The sequence below is a fragment of the Arachis ipaensis genome, chromosome B9 (genome assembly GCF_059453495.1).
Source record: "Arachis ipaensis isolate K30076 ecotype BB chromosome B9, ASM5945349v1, whole genome shotgun sequence".
Classification (NCBI taxonomy): Eukaryota; Viridiplantae; Streptophyta; class Magnoliopsida; order Fabales; family Fabaceae; genus Arachis; species Arachis ipaensis.
This window is the reverse complement of record NC_142444.1, coordinates 126,956,770-126,981,027: the sequence shown is the minus strand read 5'-3', so window position 1 is coordinate 126,981,027 and position 24,258 is coordinate 126,956,770. Positions and strand designations below refer to the sequence as shown.

The 24,258-nt window shown below is 39.1% G+C and overlaps 2 non-coding genes across 2 annotated transcripts; both read right to left on the bottom strand.

Annotated features, from left to right (window-relative positions):
- Positions 1 to 8,818: 8,818 nt before the first annotated feature.
- On the bottom strand, positions 8,819 to 8,926 carry LOC148546247 (small nucleolar RNA R71). Its single transcript, XR_015900769.1, has one exon. It is a non-coding gene; the product is annotated as a small nucleolar RNA R71 (small nucleolar RNA).
- Positions 8,927 to 15,717: 6,791 nt separating this feature from the next.
- Positions 15,718 to 15,821, bottom strand: LOC148546246 (small nucleolar RNA R71). Its single transcript, XR_015900720.1, has one exon. It is a non-coding gene; the product is annotated as a small nucleolar RNA R71 (small nucleolar RNA).
- Positions 15,822 to 24,258: the final 8,437 nt, after the last annotated feature.

The following is a 24,258-nucleotide window of genomic DNA, read 5'->3' as shown; positions in this document are numbered from 1 at the left end:
TTGCATAAAAACTAATAAAAATATAATAAAAAATAACTAAAATATACTAAAAACTATGTAAAAACAATGCCAAAAATGGTATAAATTATCCGCTCATCATAACATCAAACTTAAATTGTTGCTTGTCCCCAAGAAACTAAAAACAAAATAGGATCAAAAGAAGAGAAAATACAATAAAATTCAAAAATATCAATGAAGATTAGTTTCAATTAGATGAGCGGGACTAGTAGCTTTTTGCTTCTGAACAGTTTTGGCATCTCACTTTATCCTTTGAAGTTCAGAACGATTGGCATCCATAGGAACTCAGAATTCAGATAGTGTTATTGATTCTCCTAGTTCATTATGTTGATTCTTGAACACAGCTACTTTATGAGTCTTGGCCGTGACCCTAAGCATTTTGTTTTCCAGTATTACCACCGGATACACAAATGCCACAGACACATAACTGGGCAAACCTTTTCAGATTGTGACTCAGCTTTGCTAGAGTCCCCAGTTAGAGGTGCCCAGAGCTCTTAAGCACACTCTTTTTGCTTTGGACCATGACTTTAACCGCTCAGTCTCAAGCTCTTCACTTGACACCTTCACGCCACAAGCACATGGTTAGGGACATCTTGATTTAGCCGCTTAGGCCAGGATTTTATTTCTTTGGGCCCTCCTATCCATTAATGCTCAAAGCCTTGGATCCTTTTTACCCTTGCCTTTTAGTTTAAAGGGCTACTGGCTTTTTCTGCTTGCTTTTTCTTTTTCTTTCTTTTTCTTTCTTTATTTTTTGCCTCTTTTTTTTCTCTTTTTTTTTCTGCAAGCTTTGTGTTCTTCACTGCTTTTTCTTGCTTGAAGAATCAATTTTATGATTTTTCATATTATCAATAACATTTCTCTTTTTTCATTATTCTTTCAAGATCCAACAATTTTAACATTCATAAACTTCACTATAAAAAATATGCATTGTTCAAGCATTCATTCAGAAAACAAAAAGTATTGCCACCACATCAAAATAATTAAACTATTTTTAAGATAGAATTCGAAATTCATGTACTTCTTGTTCTTTTGCAATTAAAAACATTTTTCATTTAAGAAAGGTGGAGGATTCATAGGACATTCATAGCTTTAAGACATAGACACTAGACACTAATGATCATGTAATAAAGACACAAATATAGACAAAACATAAAGCATAGAATTCGAAAAATAGAAAAATAAGAACAAGGAAGTTAAAGAACGGGTCCACCTTAGTGATGGCGGCTAGTTCTTCCTCTTAAAGATCTTATTGAGTGCTTGAGCTCCTCTATGTCTCTTCCTTGCCTTTGTTGCTCCTCTCTCATGGCCTTTTGGTCCTCTCTGATTTCATTGAGGATAATGGAGTGCTCTTGGTGCTCCATCCTTAGTTGCCCCATGTTAGAACTCAATTCTCCTAAAGAAGTGTTGAGTTGCTCCTAATAGTTGTTTGGAGGAAAATGCATCCCTTGAGGCATCTCAGGGATTTCTTGATGAGGAATTTTCTCATGCTCTTGTTGAGGTCCATGAGTGGGCTCTCTTGTTTGCTCCATCCTCTTCTTAGTGATGGGTGAGATGGAGGCAGAAGTCGGCTAATTAAGAAATCAATATAGAGAATGCATTGAGAGTATAGTTCTTAACCAGCTAAGATCCGCCTTGTCAATTTAGAAAAGTTGTCACGAAAATTAGAAATAATAATATTGGGAGTATGAGTCCCAGGTCGTCTCCCAACGAGTTGCAGGAAAGGGTGCTAACTTATTAATCAGGAATTTTTAAGAGAGTTTGAGTTTGGATAATGAGCAATTAAATAATTATAAATTAAAGCAATAAAACTAAGAATGATTATTAATATTCTAATAAAAAGCCTTGACTGGGGGAAATGATTAATTAGAAGTCCTATCCTTGTTGGGATCTCTTAAGTGTAGTATCAAAAAGGTTGTTGTTTTCACTTAGTTAACCCTTACTAAATAAAGGAAAGTCAAGTGATTGAGCTAATCCTTATTCGCAAATCCTAGTCCTCTCCCTTGGGAAGGTCTAGCGTTAGTAAATACAAAACTAGCCAACAACTTCCAGTTTAATCAGCACTTAAGCCTTCCAACTCAAGTGTCTCCTTTTAATCAATCCCCATGTCAAGTATGGAATCTACTCCATTGACATGAATATAATACTCAGAAAAATATAAGAAGGCATAATAAATTAATTAAAATAAAATAGAGACTGAAAATTAATTAAAAGTAAAAGTAATCTTCTTTATGAACAATCCATGAAAATAATCCAATTAGAACTCTAAATAAAGTAAATAAGGAAATGGAAGAATAAGGGACAAAGTAAACAAACTATGATAATATCTTCAACAGAGGTGATGACTCTTCAATATCCAAAAGTATGAAACAATAACTAGGAATGTAAAGAGAAACTAGAGGAAGAGTAATTCTCTCTCTAGATTCAGATCTAAAACTAAAAGTAATCCTAATATGAATGTATGTGTATCTCTGTCTATGCGTGTGTGTTGAGTCTCTGCTTGTTTTCTGGCTCTATTATGTGTTTCTGGGTCGAAAATTGGGTCAAAATGCGGCCCAAAATTGCCCCCATCATTTTCTGTTAATTTTGCAGATCGCACAGGTCACGCGTACGCGTCGTCTACGCGTTCGCGTCATTCAGCGATTTTCCTTGTCACGCGTACGCGTCATTCGTGCAGACTTCAATCCACGCGTACGCGTCAGGCACGCGTACGCGTCAGGCACGCGCTCGCGTCGCTGCGATTTTCTCCATTCCACGCGCTCACGTGAGCCATGTGCGCGCGTCGGTGTTCGTGAGTCATCTCCTTAGTTTCTTGTGTTCCTTCCATTTTTGCAAGCTTCCTCTTCATTCTCTAAGCCATTCCTGCCCTATGAAGCCTGAAACACTTAACACACAGATCACGGCATCGAATGGTATAAAAGAGAATTAAAATATACTAATTAAAGATCTTTAGGAAGCAAGTTTTCAATCATAAAACAACATTAGGAAGGAGTTATAAAATCATGCAATTAGTATAAATAAGTGGGTGAAGACTTGATGAAACCATTCAATTAAACACAAGATAAACCATAAAATAGTGGTTTATCAATGGGCTTGTCTCCTTCAATGAGGATGTCTTCCTCTATGACAATTCCAGCTGAATTGCATAGGTTACAGATGAGATGAGGGAAGGCTAACCTTGCCAAAGTGGAGGGCTTGTCCGCCACCTTGTAGAGTTCTAGAGGTATGATCTCATGAATTTCTACTTCCTCTCCATTCATGATACTATGGATCATGATAGCCCGGTCTATTGTAACTTCAGACCGGTTACTAGTAGGAATGATAGAGCGTTGGATGAACTCCAACCATCCCCTAGCCACAGGTTTGAGGTCAAGCCTTCTTAGTTGAACCGGCTTGCCTCTTGAGTCTCTCTTCCATTGAGCTCCTTCCACACAGATGTCCATGAGGACTTGGTCCAAACTTTGAGATGAATCTCTCCATCTTCCATGACTCGGAGGTGGAAGAAATTACCTCACTTTTCTCTTTCTAGAGGTTTCTCCGGTCTTAGGTGCCATTAGTGGTTATGGAAAAACAAAAAGCAGAGCATTTTCCCATACCAAACTTAAAAGGTTTGCTCGTCCTCGAGCAAAAGAAAAAAGAAAGGAGTAGAAGAAGAAGAAATGGAGGAGATGGAGGAGTGTGTTGTTTTCGGCCAAGGGGGAAAGTAGTGTGTATGATGTGTGAAATTGAAGGTGGTGAGGAGGGGTATTTATAGGGTAAGAGAGAGGGGGAATTCGTGTATGAGGGGTTGGGTTTGGAAGGGAAATGTTTTGAATTTGAATGTTGAGGTAGGTGGGGTTTTATGATGGATGGATGTGAGTGGTGAAGAGGATAGGATTTGATAGGTGAATGGTATTTGGGGAAGAGTGTTATGGAGAGGTGTGAAGAGGAGAGAGAGTGAGTTGGGGTAGGTGGGGATCCTGTGGGGTCCACAGATCCTGAGGTGTCAAGGAATTCTGCTCCATGCACCTTTCTGGCGTTCAAACACCCTCTGTGTGCCAATTCTGGCGTTAAACGCCAGCTCTGCTACCTTTCCTGGCGTTAAACGCCAGTCTGCTACCCCTTTCTGGCGTTAAACGCCAGTCTGTCTGCCAATTTTGGCGTTTAACGCCAGCTAGACACCAGACACCCTTTTCTGGCGTTTAACGCCTAGAATGCTGCCAGACTGGGCGTTAAACGCCCATTCTGCTATCCTTATTGGCGTTTAAACGCCAGTAAGCCTGTCCTCCAGGGTGTGCTATTTTTATGCTGTTTTTGATTTTGCTTTAGTTCTGCAGCTGTTTTTATGACTTCACATGATCATCAACCTAAAGAAAACATAAAATGACAATGGAATATAAATAATATAATTAAATAACATTGGGTTGCCTCCCAATAAGCGCTTCTTTAATGTCAATAGCTTGACAGTGAGCTCTTAGAGAGCTTCACAGAGACTCAGAGCTTGATGGTGGCCTCCCAACACCAAACTTAGAAGTTGAGTGTGGGTGCTCTGTTTTACTCTATATTGAGAGAAGCTTTTCATGCTTCTTCTTCATGGTTATAGAAGAAGATCCTTGAGCCTTAAACACAAGGTAGTTGATGAGCGGATAATTTATACGCTTTTTGACATTGTTTTTAGTATGTTTTTAGTAGGATCAAGTTACTTTTAGGGATGTTTTCATTAGTTTTTATGTTAAATTCAAATTTCTGGACTTTACTATGAGTTTGTGTGTTTTTCTGTGATTTCAGGTATTTTCTGACTGAAATTGAGGGACTTGAGCAAAACTCAGATTCAGAGGTTGAAGAAGGATTGCTGATGCTGTTGGATTCTGACCTCCCTACACTCAAAGTGGATTTTCTGGAGCTACAGAACTTGAAATGGCGCGCTTCCAATTGCGTTGGAAAGTAGACATCCAGGGCTTTCCAGAAATGTATAATAGTCCATACTTTGGCCACGTTTAGATGACACAAACTGGCGTTCAACGCCAGTTTTCTGCCCAAATCTGGCGTCCAGCGCCAGAAAAGGAGCCAAAACCAGAGTTGAACGCCCAAACTGGCACAAAAGCTGGCGTTCAACTCCAAGAAGGACTTTTACACGTGCAACACTCATGCTCAGCCCAAGCACACACCAAGTGGGCCCCGGAAGTGGATTTATGCATCAATTACTTACTTTTGTAAACCCTAGTAGCTAGTTTATTATAAATAGGACCTTTTACTATTGTATTAGGCATCTTTGATCAGTTGTATGCTATCTTAGATCACGTTTGAGGGCTGGCCTCTCGGCCATGCCTGGACTTTCACTTATGTATTTTTAACGGTAGAGTTTCTACACTCCATAGATTAAGGTGTGGAGCTCTGCTGTTCCTCAAAGATTAATGCAAAGTACTACTGTTTTCTATTCAATTCATCTTGTTTCGCTTCTAAGATATTCATTCGTACTTCAATCTGAATGTGATGAACGTGACAATCATCATCATTCCCTATGAACGCGTGCCTGACAACCACTTCCGTTCTACCTTAGACTGAATGAGTATCTCTTAGATCTCCTAACCAAAATCTTCGTGGTGTAAGCTAGAATGATGGCGGCATTCAAGAGGATCCGGAAGGTCTAAACCTTGTCTGTGGTATTCCGAGTAGGATTCAATGAATGAACGACTGTGACGAGCTCCAAACTCGTGATTGCGGGGCGTTAGTGACAGACGCAAAAGGATAGTAAATCCTATTCCAGCATGATCGAGAACCGACAGATGAATAGCCATGCCGTGACAGGGTGCGTTGACCATTTTCACTGAGAGGATAAGATGAAGCCATTGACAAGGGTGATGCCTCCAGACGATTAGACGTGCCGTGACAGGGCATTGGATCATTTTCCCGAGAGATGACCGAAAGTAGCCATTGACAGTGGTGATGTATCACATAAAGCCAGCCATGGAAAGGAGTAAGACTGATTGGATGAAGATAGCAGGAAAGCAGAGGTTCAGAGGAACGAAAGCATCTCTATTCGCTTATCTGAAACTCTCACCAATGATTTACATAAGTATTTCTATCCCTTCTTTTATTTATTAAGTTCGAAAACCCATTACTGTTTTATATCTGCCTGACTGAGATTTACAAGGTGACCATAGCTTGCTTCATACCAACAATCTCCGTGGGATTCGACCCTTACTCATGTAAGGTATTACTTGGACGACCCAGTGCACTTGTTGGTTAGTTATGCGAAGTTGTGAAAATATGTTTAGACCATGGTCCTGTGCATCCGTTTTTGGTGCCATTGCCAGGGAATCAATTTCGAACAACAATTCACAACCTGAGTAGCAATTTCGCATACCAAGTTTTTGGCGCCGTTGCCGGGGATTGTTCGAGTTTGGACAACTGACGGTTCATCTTGTTGCTCAGATTAGGTAATTTTCTTTTTGTTTTATTTTCAAAAATTTTTCAAAATTCTTTCAAAAATTTTTTTTTCTTATGTTTTCGAAAAAATTTTAGATTCAAAATTTTTAAGAATGAATTCTAGTGTTTCATGAAGCATGTGAAGCCTGGCTGGCTGCAAGGCCATGTCTAAATTCTTTTGGACTGAGGCTTCCAAACCATCAGCATAGAGGCAAGTTACATATTTTATAAGTAATGAGCAGTATATTCTGATATCTTGCTGAAGCTTGGCTGGCCATTGGCCATGTCTAGTATTTTGGACCGGAGCTTTCATTGAAAGCTTGGCTGGCTAGTGAGCCATGTCTAATTCCTGGACTGAAGCTTTAGACTAAGAATGCAAGATTCCTGGAATTCATATTAAAAATTTTGGAATCCTTATTTTCCTTTTTCAATTAATTTTCGAAAAATCCAAAAAAATTAGAAAATCATAAAAATCAAAAATATTTTTCCGTTTCTTGTTTGAGTCTTGAGTCATGTTATAAGTTTGGTGTCAATTGCATGTGCATCCTGCATATTTTTCGAAAATTCATGCATTCATAGTGTTCTTCATGATCTTCAAGTTGTTCTTGGTAAGTCTTCTTGTTTGATCTTTGCATTTGCATGTTTTGTGTCTTTTCTTGTTTTTCATATGCATTCTTGAATTCTTAGTGTTTAAGCATTAAAGAATTCTAAGTTTGGTGTCTTGCATGTTTTCTTTGCATTAAAAATTTTTCAAAAACATGTTCTTGGTGTTCATCTTGACATTCAAAGTGTTCTTGGTGTTCATCTTGACATTCATAGCATTCTTGCATGCATTCATTGTTTTGATCTAAAAATTTCATGCATTGCATCATTTTACTTGTTTTTCTCTCTCATTATTAAAAATTTAAAAATCAAAAAAATATCTTTCCCTTTTTCTCTCTTAAAATTTCGAAAATTAGATTTGACTTTTTCAAAAATTTTTAAAATTCTAGTTGTTTTTATGAGTCAAATCAAATTTTCAATTTAAAAATCTCATCTTTTTCAAAATCTTTTTTCAAAAATCAAATCTTTTTCAAATTTCTTAGTTATTTTCGAAAATTCCAAAAAAATATTTTTCAAAAATCTTTTTCTTATTTTTATATCAAATTTTCAAAAATAACATAATCAATTAATGTTTTGATTCAAAAATTTCAAGTTTGTTACTTACTTGTTAAGAAAGATTCAAACTTTAAGTTCTAGAATCATATCTTGTGATTTCTTGTGAATCAAGTCATTAATTGAGATTTTAAAAATCAAATCTTTTTCAAAAACTAATTTCAATCATATCTTTTCAAAAAAAAATATCTTCTTATCTTATCTTTTTCAAAAATTTGATTTCAAAATATCTTTTCTAACTTCCTATCTTCTTATCTTTTCAAAATTGATTTTCAAAATTTGTTTCAACTAACTAACTAACTTTTTGTTTGTTTCTTATCTTTTTCAAAACCACCTAACTAACTCTCTCTCTCTAATTTTCGAAAATATCTCCCCCCTTTTTCAAAAATTTCTTTTTAATTAACTAATAATTTTTTTTATTTGAATTTTCGAAAAACTACTAACCTTTTTCAAAACTATTTTCGAAAATCACTAACTCTTTTTCAAAAATTATTTTCAAAAATCCTTCTCCCTCATCTCCTTCTATTTATTTATTCATCTACTAACATCTCTTCCTCACACCCATCAAAAATCCGAACTCCCTCTCTCTCTCTCTGAGTTCAGATTTTCTTCTTCTTTTCTTCTACTAACACAAGGACCTCTATACTGTGATATAAAGGATCCATATTATTATTATTATTTTTTCTGTGCCATCTTCTTTGTCATATGAGCAGGAGCAAGGACAAGAATATTCTTGTTGAAGCAGATCCAGAACCTGAAAGGACTCTGAAGAGAAAATTAAGAGAAGCTAAATTACAATAATCCAGATATAACCTTTCAGAAATTTTCAAACAGGAAGAGGAGATGGCAGCCAAAAATAATAATAATTAAAGAAGGATGCTTGATGACTTTACTGCACCTAATTCCAATTTACATGGAAGAAGCATCTCCATTTCTGCCATTGGAGCAAACAACTTTGAGCTGAAACCTCAATTAGTTTCTCTGATGCAGCAGAACTGCAAGTTTCATGGACTTCCATCTGAAGATCCTTTTCAGTTCTTAACTGAATTTCTTACAGATATGTGATACTGTTAAGACTAATGGAGTAGATCCTGAAGTCTACAGGCTCATGCTTTTCCCATTTGCTGTAAGAGACAGAGCTAGAATCTGGTTGGACTCTCAACCCAGAGACAGTCTGAACTCTTGGGATAAGCTGGTCACGGCTTTCTTAGCCAAGTTCTTTCCTCCTCAAAAGCTGAGCAAGCTTAGAGTGGATGTTCAGACCTTCAAACAGAAAGAAGGTGAATCCCTCTATGAAGCTTGGGAAAGATACAAACAGTTGACCAAAAAGTGTCCTTTTGACATGCTTTCAGAATGGACCATCCTGGATATATTCTATGATGGTCTGTCTGAGTTATCTAAGATGTCATTGGATACCTCTGCAGGAGGATCCATTCACCTAAAGAAAACGCCTGCAGAAGCTCAAGAACTCATTGACATGGTTGCAAATAACCAGTTCATGTACACTTCTGAAAGGAATCCTATAAATAATGGGACGCCTATGAAGAAGGGAGTTCTTGAAATTGATACTCTGAATGCCATATTGGCTCAGAATAAAATATTGACTCAGCAAGTCAATATGATCTCTCAGAGTCTGAATGGAGTGCAAGCTGCATCCAACAGTACTCAAGAGGCTTCTTATGAAGAAGAAGCTTATGATCCTGAGAACCCTGCAATAGCAAAGGTGAATTACTTAGGTGAACCTTATGGAAACACCTATAACTCATCATGGAGAAATCATCCAAATTTCTCATGGAAGGATCAAAAGCCTCAACAAGGCTTTAATAATGGTGGAAGAAATAGGTTTAGCAACAGCAAGCCTTTTCCATCATCCACTCAGCAACAGACAGAGAATTCTGAGCAGAATTCATCTAGCTTAGCAAACTTAGTCTCTGATCTATCTAAGGCCACTGTGAGTTTCATGAATGAAACAAGGTCTTCCATTAGAAATTTGAAAGCACAAGTAGGCCAGCTGAGTAAAAGGATCACTGAAATCCCTCCTAGCACTCTCCCAAGCAATACAGAAGAAAATCCAAAAGGAGAGTGCAAGGCCATTAACATAACCAAAATGGCCGAACCCAATGAGGGAGAGGAGGACATGAATCCCAAGGAGGAAGACCTCCTGGGATGTCCAGTGATCAATAAGGAGCTTCCCTCTGAGGAACCAAAGGACTCTGAGGCTCATCTAGAGACCATAGAGATTCCATTGAACCTCCTTATACCCTTCATGAGCTCTGATGAGTATTCCTCTTCTGAAGAGAATGAAGACGTTACTGAAGAGCAAACTGCCAAGTTTCTTGGTGCAATCATGAAGCTGAATGCCAAATTATTTGGTATTGAAACTTGGGAAGATGAACCTCCCTTGTTCACCAATGAACTAAGTGATCTGGATCAACTGACATTGCCTCAGAAGAGACAGGATCCTGGAAAGTTCATAATACCTTGTACCATAGGCACCATGATCTTTAAGGCTCTGTGTGACCTTGGTTCAGGAATAAACCTCATGCCCTTCTCTGTAATAGAGAAACTGGGAATCTATGGGGTGCAAGCTGCTAAAATCTCATTAGAGATGGCAGACAATTCAAGAAAACAGGCTTATGGACAAGTAGAGGATGTGTTAGTAAAGGTTGAAGGCCTTTACATCCCTGCTAATTTCATAGTCCTGGATACTGGAAAGGAAGAGGATGAATCCATCATCCTAGGAAGACCTTTCCTGGCCACATCAAGAGCTGTGATTGATGTTGACAGAGGTGAACTAGTCCTTCAATGGAATGAGAACTCCCTTGTGTTTAAAACTCAAGGATCTCCCTCTGCAACCATGGAGAGGAAGCATGAAAAGCTTCTCTCAAAGCAGAGTCAACCCAAGCCCCCACAGTCAAACTCTAAGTTTGGTGTTGGGAGGCCACATCCAAACTCTAAGTTTGGTGTTGAACTCCCATATCCAAACTCTAAGTTTGGTGTTGGAAAGTTTCAACAATGCTCTGAACATCTGTGAGGCTCCATGAGAGCCCACTGTCAAGCTATTGACATTAAAGAAGCGCTTGTTGGGAGGCAACCCAATGTTTATTTATCTAATTTTGTTTTTGTTTTTCATAGGTTCATGATCATGTGGAGTCACAAAATAAAGAGAAAAATTGAAAACGGAATCAAAAATAGTAGAAGAAAAATCACACCCTGGAGGAGCATCTGCCTGGCGTTCAACACCAGAACAGAGCATGGTTCTGGCGTTCAACGCCAGAAAAGGCAGCAAATGGGCGTTGAACGCCCAAAATGGGCACCAACCTGGCGCTGAACGCCCAGAGTTGTGTGCAATGGCATTTTACATGCCTAATTTGGTGCAAGGTTGTAAATCCTTGAACACCTCAGGATCTGTGGACCCCACAGGATCCCCACCTACCTCCACTCACTTCTTCTCACCCCTCTTTCACACAATCCCATAAACACTCTTCCCCAAAACCCTTCACCAATCACCTCAATCTCTCTTCCCCATCACCTCTTCACCACTCACATCCATCCACTCTTCCCCATAAACCTACCTCATAAACCCCACCTACCTTCAAAATTCAAAACCATTTTCCCACCCAAACCCACTCATATGGCCGAAACCTTTCCCCCCTCCCTTCCCTATATAAAGCCCTCCATTCTTCATCAAATTCACACAACACACCCCTCTACACCCTTCTTGGCCAAAACACTTCCCACTCTCCCTCTCCTCCATTTCTTCTTCTTCTTCTTCATCTATTCTTACTTTTATTGCTCGAGGGCGAGCAAAATTCTAAGTTTGGTGTGGTAAAAGCATAAGCTTTTTGTTTTTCCATTACCATTGATGGCACCTAAGACCGGAGAATCCTCTAGAAAGGGGAAAGGGAAGACAAAAGCTTCCACATCCGAGTCATGGGAGATGGAAAGGTTCATCTCCAAAGCCCATCAAGACCACTTCTATGATGTTGTGGCCAAGAAGAAGGTGATCCCTGAGGTCCCTTTCAAACTCAAAAGAAATGAGTATCCGGAGATCCGACATGAAATTCAAAGAAGAGGTTAGGAAGTTCTAACAAATCCCATTCAACAAGTCGGCATCCTAATGGTTCAAGAGTTTTATGTCAATGCATGGATCACCAAGAACCATGATCAAAGTAAGAACCCGGATCCAAAGAACTATGTTACAATGGTTCGGGGAAAATACTTAGATTTTAGTCCGGAGAATGTGAGGTTGGCGTTTAACTTGCCCATGATGCATGGAGATGAACGCCCCTACACTAGAAGGGTCAACTTTAATCAAAGGTTGGACCAAGTCCTTATGGACATATGTGTAGAAAGAGCTCAATGGAAGATTGACTCCAAAGGCAAGCCGGTTCAACTAAGAAGATTGGACCTCAAGCCTGTAGCTAGAGGGTGGTTGGAGTTCATTCAATGCTTAATCATTCCCATTAGCAACCGGTCTGAAGTTACTATAGACCGGGCCATCATGATCCATAGCATCATGATTGGAGAAGAGGTGGAAGTTCATGAGATTATACCTCAAGAACTCTACAAGGTGGCTGACAAGTCCTCCACTATGGCAAGGTTAGCCTTTCCTCACCTCATTTGCCACCTATGCAATTCAGCTGGGATTGACATAGAGGGAGATATCCTAATTAAAGAGGACAAGCCCATCACTAAGAAAAAGATGGAGCAAGCAAGAGAGCCCATTCATGGAGCTCAAGAGGCGTATGAAGCTCATCACCATGAGATCCCGGAGATGCCTCAAATGCACTTTCCTCCACAAAACTATTGGGAGCAAATCAACACCTCCCTAGGAGAATTGAGTTCCAATATGGAACAACTAAGGGTGGAACATCAAGAGCACTCCATCATGCTTCATGAAATAAGAGAAGATCAAAAAGCAATGAGGGAGGAGCAACAAAGACAAGGAAGAGACATAGAAGAGCTCAAGGACATCATTGGTTCCTCAAGAAGGAAACGCCACCATCACTAAGGTGGATTGATGCCAAGGCATCTTAGGCTAGTTTCACTAGTATTTTTCTGTTAGTTTTAGTGGTTTTATGCATTTTCTTGAGCTTAAAGTAACCAAGAATGGTTAAAAGAATAACAAAGCAATGAACCATCCAAACAATATGATTTTGACGCAAATTCCATGACTTTTAGTTATATTACTTGAATGCTATGAATGGAAGATTTCTCATGAAATTTTGCAAGACTTTGATGCAATTGTTTGGATGATTTCAGGGAAGAAGAGGCTAAGCAAGGAAGCAACAAAATCAATAAAGGAAGCTTGAATATCACATGTGGAGTTTAAGTTCCAGTTTAAGCCTAAACTGGAGCTTAAACGCCAGAATCATGAAGGCTAAGAAATGCTGGAATTGAAGTTTAACCTCCAGTTTAACCTTAAACTGGAGGTTAAACGCCAGAATGGAAGTCTCACCAAAGAAGCATGTCCACGTTTAACCTCCAGTTTAACCTTAAACTGGAGGTTAAACGCCAGAAAGGGGAAAAGCACCAGGGAGCCATTTCCACGTTTAAGCTCCAGTTTGACCTTAAACTGGAGCTTAAACGTGTTCGACCAAGTTTCTCCTCCAGGGTTGCTTTCTCCATTTCCACGTTTAAGCTCCAGTTTAACCTTAAACTGGAGCTTAAACGTGTTCGACCTCCAGGATGGCTTTCTCCTCTTCCACGTTTAAGCTCCAGTTTAACCTTAAACTGGAGCTTAAACGTGTTCGACCTCCAGGGCTGCCCTTCCTATCTCCACGTTTAAGCTTCAGTTTAACCTTAAACTGAAGCTTAAACGTGTTCGACTACATGACTCTCCAGGGCTGCCTTCTTCCATTTCCACGTTTAAGCTTCAGTTTAACCTTAAACTGAAGCTTAAACGTGCTTCTACAAAAGGCTTCACTAGAAGTGTCTGGCGTTTAAGCTGCAGTTTAAGCTTAAACTGCAACTTAAACGCCACTCTTGGAAAAGGTTTCTGGGCCAAAAATATTGCGGTTTAAGTTAGTCTTTGAGCACAAACATTAACTTAAACTTACTCTGGCATGAAATCCAATTGAATATCATGGTTTATGGGATTGGGCTTGAAGGATTGATGAGTCTGAAATTTCAATTTGTTGAGTCATGTATTATTAATTGATTATCACTAAGTTAGCTCAATGAATGTTACAGAATTTGGATCAGCAGCCTCATCAAGATTATGGATCATAAACCCAAAGCAAAAGGAAAGCAGGGAGAGGCCTCAAAGCCCAAGAAACATAACAGAAGCTCAATATAGAAAGTGTATAAATAGGATAGAATAGAAGTTAGGAAGAGACTTTTACCTTTTCATTTAGCTAGTTTTCATATCTTTGTAATTGAATTCAGAGCTATGACTCACTAAACCCCCTTTCATTGGGTTAGGGAGCTCTATTGTAATTCAATGAATCAATAATAGTTTATCTTCTTCTTCAATCTTTTCTCTTGAATTTTGTTAGAAAGCTTCTCGATCTAATTCCATTGGGTAGTTGTCTTGGGAAAGAAACTACCCATAATTGGAATCCTTCGGAACCTTGGGAAAGGAATGGAGGATTCATGCTAGAGAAGCTTTCTCACAGTGAATTGGATTGGGGTTTGGATGGATATTGTGACATGTAATCCTACCAAATTGTGGTTCATGAAACTGTGTGGTATAATCAGTGATCGAGCATCATCTCTTCTTATGAACATTTAAACCAAGGGATTGGGAATTTGTTCGTTTTTAGAGAGAATTGGTGAGCCAAGGGATTGGGATCCAATCATATAAGATTGCCAAGCAAAATTCAATGAACGCATTGCTTGAGGAAGAGATAAACATGTTTTGATTAGGAGATCTCAATATCTCCTATAACCCAATGAATTCCCCATTTCTGATTTCCACTATTATCTTTACATTCTGCAATTACATTCATGCAATCACCCCCATTCCCTTTTAATTTCAGCAATTTAGCTTCTGCTCTTTAATTCATGCAATTTAAGATTCCGCCATTTCAATTTCTTGTCATTTACTTTTCCCGCCAATTTTACATTCCGCAATTCTCATCTAAATCTTGATTCCGCTCAACTAGAACACACTTCTAATCTGAATTGCTCATTCAACCAATCCTTGTGGGATTCGACCTCACTCTATTGTGAGTTTTTACTTGACGATAACCGGTGCACTTGCCGGAAGGAATTTTGCCGATCGTGCAATTTCCTAAATCGTAGCATAACTAGTTTATGCGTATCAAGTTTATGGCGCCGTTGCCGGGGATTGGTTTTCGATTGACAATTCTCAAATTGGAAGTTAACTAGATTGAGCATTTTTTTTTGTTTTGATTAATTCAGTACAAGTTACTTGTTGAATTTTTAATTCTGCACTCTGTTACATGCTTTCTGTCTTTATGCCTTTAAATTCAAGCAACTAACTCACTGACTCACTAACTGTTTGAATTAATTCCTCAATTGCTCTAACCATACTCTTCCATTAACCAAGAGTATTTCACTTGTTTGTTGCCGGTGCTGTGTTCTTGTATGACAGGTAGGAGAGGAGAGACATCAACTCCTCCATATACCGAACCAGAGAGGACCCTTCATAGACTTAGAAGGGAAGCAAGAGGGAAGAGAGTACTGGGAGAAGAAGAATCTGAAGGAGAATCTGAGGACAATTTTGAGGAAGCTCTAGATCTCAACATGGATAGAGAAGTTCACAACCATGAGAGAGCTGATGGAAACAATGCCATTCCTGAGAGGAGGGTTCTTAGTTCATACATAAACCCAACCTCTGGGAATTGTGGTAGCAGCATTTAGAAACCACCCATTCAGGCCAACAATTTTGAACTCAAACCACAGCTAATATCACTTGTGGAGAATCATTGTTCATTTGGTGGGAGTGCTAATGAAGATCCCAACCAACATCTCACAAAATTCCTGAGAATTTGTGACACTGTGAAGTCCAATGGAGTCTAGGAAGATGCCTATAAACTGCTTTTGTTCCCATTTTCACTTAGGGACAAAGCAGCTAAGTGGCTGGAATCATTCCCAAGGGGGAGTCTAACAACATGGGATGAGGTGGAAAGCAAGTTTCTGGCACGTTTCTACCCCCCACAAAAGGTCAATAGGCTTCGATCTGAGGTTCAGACTTTTAGACAACAAGATGGTGAAACTCTCTACGAGGCATGGGAGAGATTCAAGGATTTGACAAGGAAATGCCCACCAGACATGTTCCATGACTGGGTGCAATTGCATATTTTCTATGATGGACTTTCTTATGAATCAAGGAAGGCTGTGGACCATTCATCAGGAGGTTCATTGAACAGGAAAAAGACTGTGGAGGAAGCCATTGAAGTGATTGAAACAGTGGCTGAGAATGAGTACTACTATGCTTCAGAGAGACACAACACTAAGGGAGTCATGGAGCTGAACCATGTTGATACAATTCTAGCCCAAAACAAGGTGTTTGCCAAGCAACTAGCAGAGCTTACCAGGCAATTAGAAACAAAGCAAGTGGCTGCAATACACACACAAGATCAAGAGGAAGTAAGCATTGAAGGAGGTGATTGGGAAGAGGCCAACTATGTGGGAAACCAACAAAGGCAATCATATGATCCACATTCCAACACTTACAACCCAGGATGGAAAAATCACCCAAACTTTGGGTGGGGGAACCAACAAACCCAACCACAAAACCACAAACCTTACAACCACAACCAACATAACAATTCCACATACCAAAACTCCAACCAAAGATCATACCAAGCCACACAAAACACTTACTCTCAACCACCATATCATAGCCAAAATAATCAACCTACCCAACCTAACCCAAACCAACAATTTCAAGATCAATTAAACAGGATAGAAGGAGTGCTGGCACACATGGGCCAGGACATAATTGAATTGAAAAGCTTCAGGGATGATGTGAGAACTACCTTAAGAAACCATGGTGAAAAACTCAAGAGGATGGAGTCTCAAGTAGGAGAGCTATCTCAACAGGCCCCCAAATCAACTACAGTGTTCCCTAGTGACACAGAAAAGAATCCTAAAGGGGAACAAAAGAGAGTGAGATGGGAAGAATGCAAGGCCATCACCATATTGAAGGAAGTCTCAGAAGAAGAAGGAATCAGACCCTCAGAGCAGGAGCCAGAAATCTTGAAGGAAGGTGTGGAAGAAGCTAAGCAGAAAAGTGGAACTGAGCAAGCCAAGGAACTGCAAAAAGGCACGCTGGAAATATACCAACCAAAAGCACCATTTCCTCAGAGGTTAGGAGGAGGTGAAAAAGGGAAAACCTATTCAAGGTTTTTAGAGACATTTAAGTCTCTCCATATCAATATTCCCTTTCTTGAGATTCTCCAGCAGATGCCTACACATATCAAGTATTTAAAGGAATTACTAAGCAAGAAAAGAGTTTTGAAGGGAGGACAAACGGTAACAATGAACAAAGAATGCAGTGCCCTCATCAAGAAGGACACAGTCTCTAAGAAAACAGACCCAGGAAGTTTTCATATTCCTTGCATCATAGGGGAAACAAAAATTGACAGAGGATTCTGTGATCTAGGAGCTAGCATAAATGTGATGCCTCTAACTCTTATGAAGAGGCTACAATTGAATGAGGTGAGATCCACTGATGTAATCATACAACTGGCTGACAAAACTCAGAAGCAAGCTGAAGGGGTAGTTGAGAATGTGCTGGTGAAAGTGGGAGATTATTACTTCCCCACAGACTTTGTCATTGTGGACATGGAGGAAAGCTACTTACACCCTATCATTCTGGGCAGACCATTTCTAGCCACTACTAGAGCGCTCATAGATGTAGAACAAGGAGAGCTAATTTTGAGAATACATGATGAACAGCTCATTTTCAAAGTTTTCAAACCTGCACCTGAGCTTGAACCAGAACCTGAAAAGCCTAAGGATGATAGTAGCCATCTGTGTTTGGAGGAAAGTAATCCAGCAGCTGAAATTCTAAAACAGTCCTTGGAAGGCAAACAAGAGTTGCAAGAGTTAAAGGCACAAGAATCAATGGAAACAGATCAGAAGGATCTTCCTAGCATAAGGGTCAATGAAGAAATCCTCAAGAGAAAGGGAAGAATGATAGGGAAATTACCAAGAGGGTGGAGAAACAAGAAAATTCCCACTGAAGGTTTTTCTCCGGGAGATAAAGTGATATCAAGTCATTATCTGCCAATTCCACCTGGCCTCAAAACCATTCCTTCCCAGCTCCCTCAAGTGTTCACAATCAGGAAGGTTCTTTCTATGGAACATTTAGAGGTCATGAAGGAATCAAGTGGGGACGTTTGCATAGTGAGAGGAGAAGACGTCAAGCACTACAATCCACCCTAACAAGGAAGCTGACCGTCAAGCTAATGACGTTAAAGAAGCGCTTGTTGGGAGGCAACCCAACCTGAGGTAATACCCTTTTGCTGTTTCTTTTATTTGTTTCAATAAAAAGGGTGAAGTAGTTTCTGTGCATTGCAAAGAATTAAGTTTGGTGTTTCGCATCAAACAATGAATTCGTGGATCAATAATTCAAAGGGGAATGTGTGACTCTAAGTTTGGTGTTCCACCATAAAGATCAACTGAACACAACAACCTTTGAATTATATGAAAGGAACAACCATTCTAAGCAGTCACAAAAATGCTTAAAACCCTTAGCAGCAACTTCTTTCCAAAGAGAACTCAAGGATTCAAAAAAAAAAAAAAACAGAGAAGTAAGTGGGAGACTAAGTTTGGTGTTCACACACCAACTCAGACACTTACCCACACAAAGTTGAGCTAACCACTCAAGTGCTTGAGAAGCAAGCAACTTCATCACTCTTTGCAGGAAAGGAAACAAGGATCTTAAAGCATGAAGCAACAATTAGGAGAAGAAGGAGAAATCAAAAGTGTTTGCTGGCAACAAAGAGAAAACAAGGAATTTCACAAGGTAGTATTGTTCCTTGATAATTCTTTAAAAAGGGCAAACAAAAGCATGCTTGTTCTGGTTTAAACTGTAAATGTTGAATCTTTCTGGAATGTGAAGTTTTTAGTATATTTGTCTGTTTATTGCTTTGAATAAAGTGAACGCCTAGATGTTTGGATATAACTTCACTTTCTTAAACAAGTGCTTGCCATGCTTGTTCTGTTTCCAAAAATAAAAGAAAAGTTTGAACAAAAGTAACTTGGCTCAATTAGTGACAAATCAAGTAGAATTAAGTGGTGGTATGCATGCTTGATTGTTTAGTCAGATCACTGGAATTAGAGTGTAGAATTATCATTTTTTGTGTAGAAATTGAAAACTGTCTATGGATCTTGATGAATAAATGTCTTTGGCCATGAAAAAGAAAGAAAAAGAAGAAGAAAAAGCCACTGAAAAAGGGCAACCAAAAAGCAAGAAAATTGAGAAAATAAGCTAGGCACCAATGGTTTGAACTTCTGAGACAAATGCCTGTGGTGTTTATGTATTAAGGATATGCTTGGATGAATAGGTTCTGAGGAGTGTTTCAACACTTGGTAACTTGGGTTAAATAACCCGGGATTATCAACCAAAAGTCCATTATCAAGAGCAACCTAAATACAAAACATTTAGTCACACAAAGAGGTGCTGGGCACCAATGTCTCAAGAAGAAATGTGAACTAAAATGCCTGAAGTGGATATGTGTAGTGCACTGATAAGAAAAAGAAATTGCCAAAGGCTTGTGCAACACATGACACCAAGCAAACAAGGAGCAAAGGAGCTCTAAGAAAAAGAAAAGAAAAACAAAGAAGAGAAAAGTGCCAAGGACATAAGAATAACAAGAGGACATAGCAGTGTTTGATGGATGCAATGAAAAAGTGATAATCTTACGTGATAAGAATGAAAAAGTGATGCTGCAACTTTCTGCATAAAACCCTTCTGATGAACTTCAAATGCTTGCTAATATAGCCAATGTAATTGCTTTTTGTTTCATACTTTCTTCTCAAATAACTCAGGACTTGCTTAGGGACAAGCAAGTATTAAGTTTGGTGTTGTGATGCCAAGGCATCTTAGGCTAGTTTCACTAGTATTTTTCTGTTAGTTTTAGTGGTTTTATGCATTTTCTTGAGCTTAAAGTAACCAAGAATGGTTAAAAGAATAACAAAGCAATGAACCATCCAAACAATATGATTTTGACGCAAATTCCATGAGTTTTAGTTATATTACTTGAATGCTATGAATGGAAGATTTCTCATGAAATTTTGCAAGACTTTGATGCAATTGTTTGGATGATTTCAGGGAAGAAGAGGCTAAGCAAGGAAGCAACAAAATCAATAAAGGAAGCTTGAATATCACATGTGGAGTTTAAGTTCCAGTTTAAGCCTAAACTGGAGCTTAAACGCCAGAATCATGAAGGCTAAGAAATGCTGGAATTGAAGTTTAACCTCCAGTTTAACCTTAAACTGGAGGTTAAACGCCAGAATGGAAGTCTCACCAAAGAAGCATGTCCACGTTTAACCTCCAGTTTAACCTTAAACTGGAGGTTAAACGCCAGAAAGGGGAAAAGCACCAGGGAGCCATTTCCACGTTTAAGCTCCAGTTTGACCTTAAACTGGAGCTTAAACGTGTTCGACCAAGTTTCTCCTCCAGGGTTGCTTTCTCCATTTCCACGTTTAAGCTCCAGTTTAACCTTAAACTGGAGCTTAAACGTGTTCGACCTCCAGGATGGCTTTCTCCTCTTCCACGTTTAAGCTCCAGTTTAACCTTAAACTGGAGCTTAAACGTGTTCGACCTCCAGGGCTGCCCTTCCTATCTCCACGTTTAAGCTTCAGTTTAACCTTAAACTGAAGCTTAAACATGTTCGACTACATGACTCTCCAGGGCTGCCTTCTTCCATTTCCACGTTTAAGCTTCAGTTTAACCTTAAACTGAAGCTTAAACGTGCTTCTACAAAAGGCTTCACTAGAAGTGTCTGGCGTTTAAGCTGCAGTTTAAGCTTAAACTGCAACTTAAACGCCACTCTTGGAAAAGGTTTCTGGGCCAAAAATATTGCGGTTTAAGTTAGTCTTTGAGCACAAACATTAACTTAAACTTACTCTGGCATGAAATCCAATTGAATATCATGGTTTATGGGATTGGGCCTGAAGGATTGATGAGTCTGAAATTTCAATTTGTTGAGTCATGTATTATTAATTGATTATCACTAAGTTAGCTCAATGAATGTTACAGAATTTGGATCAGCAGCCTCATCAAGATTATGGATCATAAACCCAAAGCAAAAGGAAAGCAGGGAGAGGCCTCAAAGCCCAAGAAACATAACAGAAGCTCAATATAGAAAGTGTATAAATAGGATAGAATAGAAGTTAGGAAGAGACTTTTACCTTTTCATTTAGCTAGTTTTCATATCTTTGTAATTGAATTCAGAGCTATGACTCACTAAACCCCCTTTCATTGGGTTAGGGAGCTCTATTGTAATTCAATGAATCAATAATAGTTTATCTTCTTCTTCAATCTTTTCTCTTGAATTTTGTTAGAAAGCTTCTCGATCTAATTCCATTGGGTAGTTGTCTTGGGAAAGAAACTACCCATAATTGGAATCCTTCGAAACCTTGGGAAAGGAATGGAGGATTCATGCTAGAGAAGCTTTCTCACAGTGAATTGGATTGGGGTTTGGATGGATATTGTGACATGTAATCCTACCAAATTGTGGTTCATGAAACTGTGTGGTATAATCAGTGATCGAGCATCATCTCTTCTTATGAACATTTAAACCAAGGGATTGGGAATTTGTTCGTTTTTAGAGAGAATTGGTGAGCCAAGGGATTGGGATCCAATCATATAAGATTGCCAAGCAAAATTCAATGAACGCATTGCTTGAGGAAGAGATAAACATGTTTTGATTCGGAGATCTCAATATCTCCTATAACCCAATGAATTCCCCATTTCTGATTTCCACTATTATCTTTACATTCTGCAATTACATTCATGCAATCACCCCCATTCCCTTTTAATTTCAGCAATTTAGCTTCTGCTCTTTAATTCATGCAATTTAAGATTCCGCCATTTCAATTTCTTGTCATTTACTTTTCCCGCCAATTTTACATTCCGCAATTCTCATCTAAATCTTGATTCCGCTCAACTAGAACACACTTCTAATCTGAATTGCTCATTCAACCAATCCTTGTGGGATTCGACCTCACTCTATTGTGAGTTTTTACTTGACGATAACCGGTGCACTTGCCGGAAGGAATTTTGCCGATCGTGCAATTTCCTAAATCGTAGCATAACTAGTTTATGCGTATCATGGATTCATTCCTTGTTCTTATTTCTTCTGTTTTCTGTTTTCTATGTTATGTGCTTATCTATGTTTGTGTCTTCATTACATGATCATTAGTAGTTAGTAACTTTGTCTTAAAGTTATGAATGTCCTATGAATCCATCACCTCTCTTAAATGAAAAATGTTTTAATTCAAAAGAACAAGAAGTACATGAGTTTCGAATTTATCCTTGAACTTAGTTTAATTATATTGATGTGGTGACAATGCTTCTTGTTTTCTGAATGAATGCTTGAACAGTGCATATGTCTTTTGAAGTTGTTGTTTAAGAATGTTAGATATGTTGGCTCTTGAAAGAATGATGACTAGGAGACATGTTATTTGATAATCTGAAAAATCATAAAAATGATTCTTGAAGTAAGAAAAAGCAGCAAAGAACAAAGCTTGCAGGAAAAAAAAATAGGCGAAAAAAAATAGAAAAAAAATAGAAAGAAAAGCAAGTAGAAAAAGCCAAAAGCTCTTAAAACCAAGAGGCAAGAGCAAAAAGCCAATAACCCTTAAAACCAAAAGGCAAGGGAAAATAAAAAGGATCCCAAGGCTTTGAGCATCAGTGGATAGGAGGGCCTAAAGGAATAAAATCCTGGTCTAAGCGGCTAAACCAAGCTGTCCCTAACCATGTGCTTGTGGCGTGTAGGTGTCAAGTGAAAACTTGAGACTGAGCGGTTAAAGTCAAGGTCCAAAGCAAAAAAAAGAGTGTGCTTAAGAACCCTGGACACCTCTAATTGGGGACTTTAGCAAAGCTGAGTCACAATCTGAAAAGGTTCACCCAATTATGTGTCTGTGGCATTTATGCATCCGGTGATAATACTGGAAAACAAAGTGCTTAGGGCCATGGCCAAGACTCATAAAGAAGCTGTGTTCAAGAATCATCATACTGAACTAGGAGAATCAATAACACTATCTAAACTCTGAGTTCCTATAGATGCCAAAAGGATAGTAAATCCTATTCCAGCATGATCGAGAACCGACAGATGAATAGTCGTGCCGTGACAGGGTGCGTTGACCATTTTCACTGAGAGGATAAGATAAAGCCATTGACAAGGGTGATGCCTCCAGAAAATTAGCCGTGCCGTGACAGGGCATTGGATCATTTTCCTGAGAGATGACCGAAAGTAGCCATTGACAGTGGTGATGTATCACATAAAGCCAGCCATGGAAAGGATTAAGACTGATTGGATGAAGATAGCAGGAAAGCAGAGGTTCAGAAGAACGAAAGCATCTTTATTCGCTTATCTGAAACTCTCACCAATGATTTACATAAGTATTTCTATCCCTTCTTTTATTTATTAAGTTTGAAAACCCATTACTGTTTTATATCCGCCTGACTGAGATTTACAAGGTGACCATAGCTTGCTTCATACCAACAATCTCCGTGGGATTCGACCCTTACTCACGTAAGGTATTACTTGGACGACCCAGTGCACTTGCTGGTTAGTTATGCGAAGTTGTGAAGATATGTTTAGACCATGGTCCTGTGCATCCGTTTTTGGTGCCATTGCCAGGGAATCAATTTTGAACAACAATTCACAACCTGAGTAGCAATTTCGCATACCAGTAGTCTCCATTCAATTGAAGGACTAACTCTCCTCTGTCCACATCAATCACAGCCCTTGCTGTGGCTAGGAAGGGTCTTCCAAGGATGATGGATTCATCTTCATCCTTCCCAGTGTCTAGGATTATGAAATCAGCAGGGATATACAGGCCTTCAACCTTCACTAAGACATCCTCTACAAGTCCATAAGCCTGTTTCATTGATTTGTCCATAAGCGCTTCTTTAATGTCAATAGCTTGATAGTGAGCTCTTAGAGAGCTTCACAGAGACTCAGAGCTTGATGGTGGCCTCCCAACACCAAACTTAGAAGTTGAGTGTGGGGGCTCTGTTTTACTCTGTATTGAGAGAAGCTTTTCATCCTTCTTCTCCATGGTTACAGAAGAAGATCCTTGAGCCTTAAACACAAGGTAGTCTCCATTCAATTGAAGGACTAACTCTCCTCTGTCCACATCAATCATAGCCCTTGCTGTGGCTAGGAAGGGTCTTCCAAGGATGATGGATTCATCTTCATCCTTCCCAGTGTCTAGGATTATGAAATCAGCAGGAATGTACAGGCCTTCAACCTTCACTAAGACATCCTTTACAAGTCCATAAGCCTGTTTCATTGATTTGTCTGCCATCTCTAGTGAGATTCTTGCAGCTTGTACCTCAAAGATCCCTAGTTTCTCTATTACAGAGAGTGGCATGAGGTTTATTCCTGACCCCAGGTCACACAGAGCCTTCTTAAAAGTCATGGTACCTATGGTACAGGGTATTAAGAACCTTCCGAGATCCGGTTTCTTCTGAGGTAATTTCAGTTGAACCAAAGCATTCAGTTCATTGATGAGCAATGGAGGTTC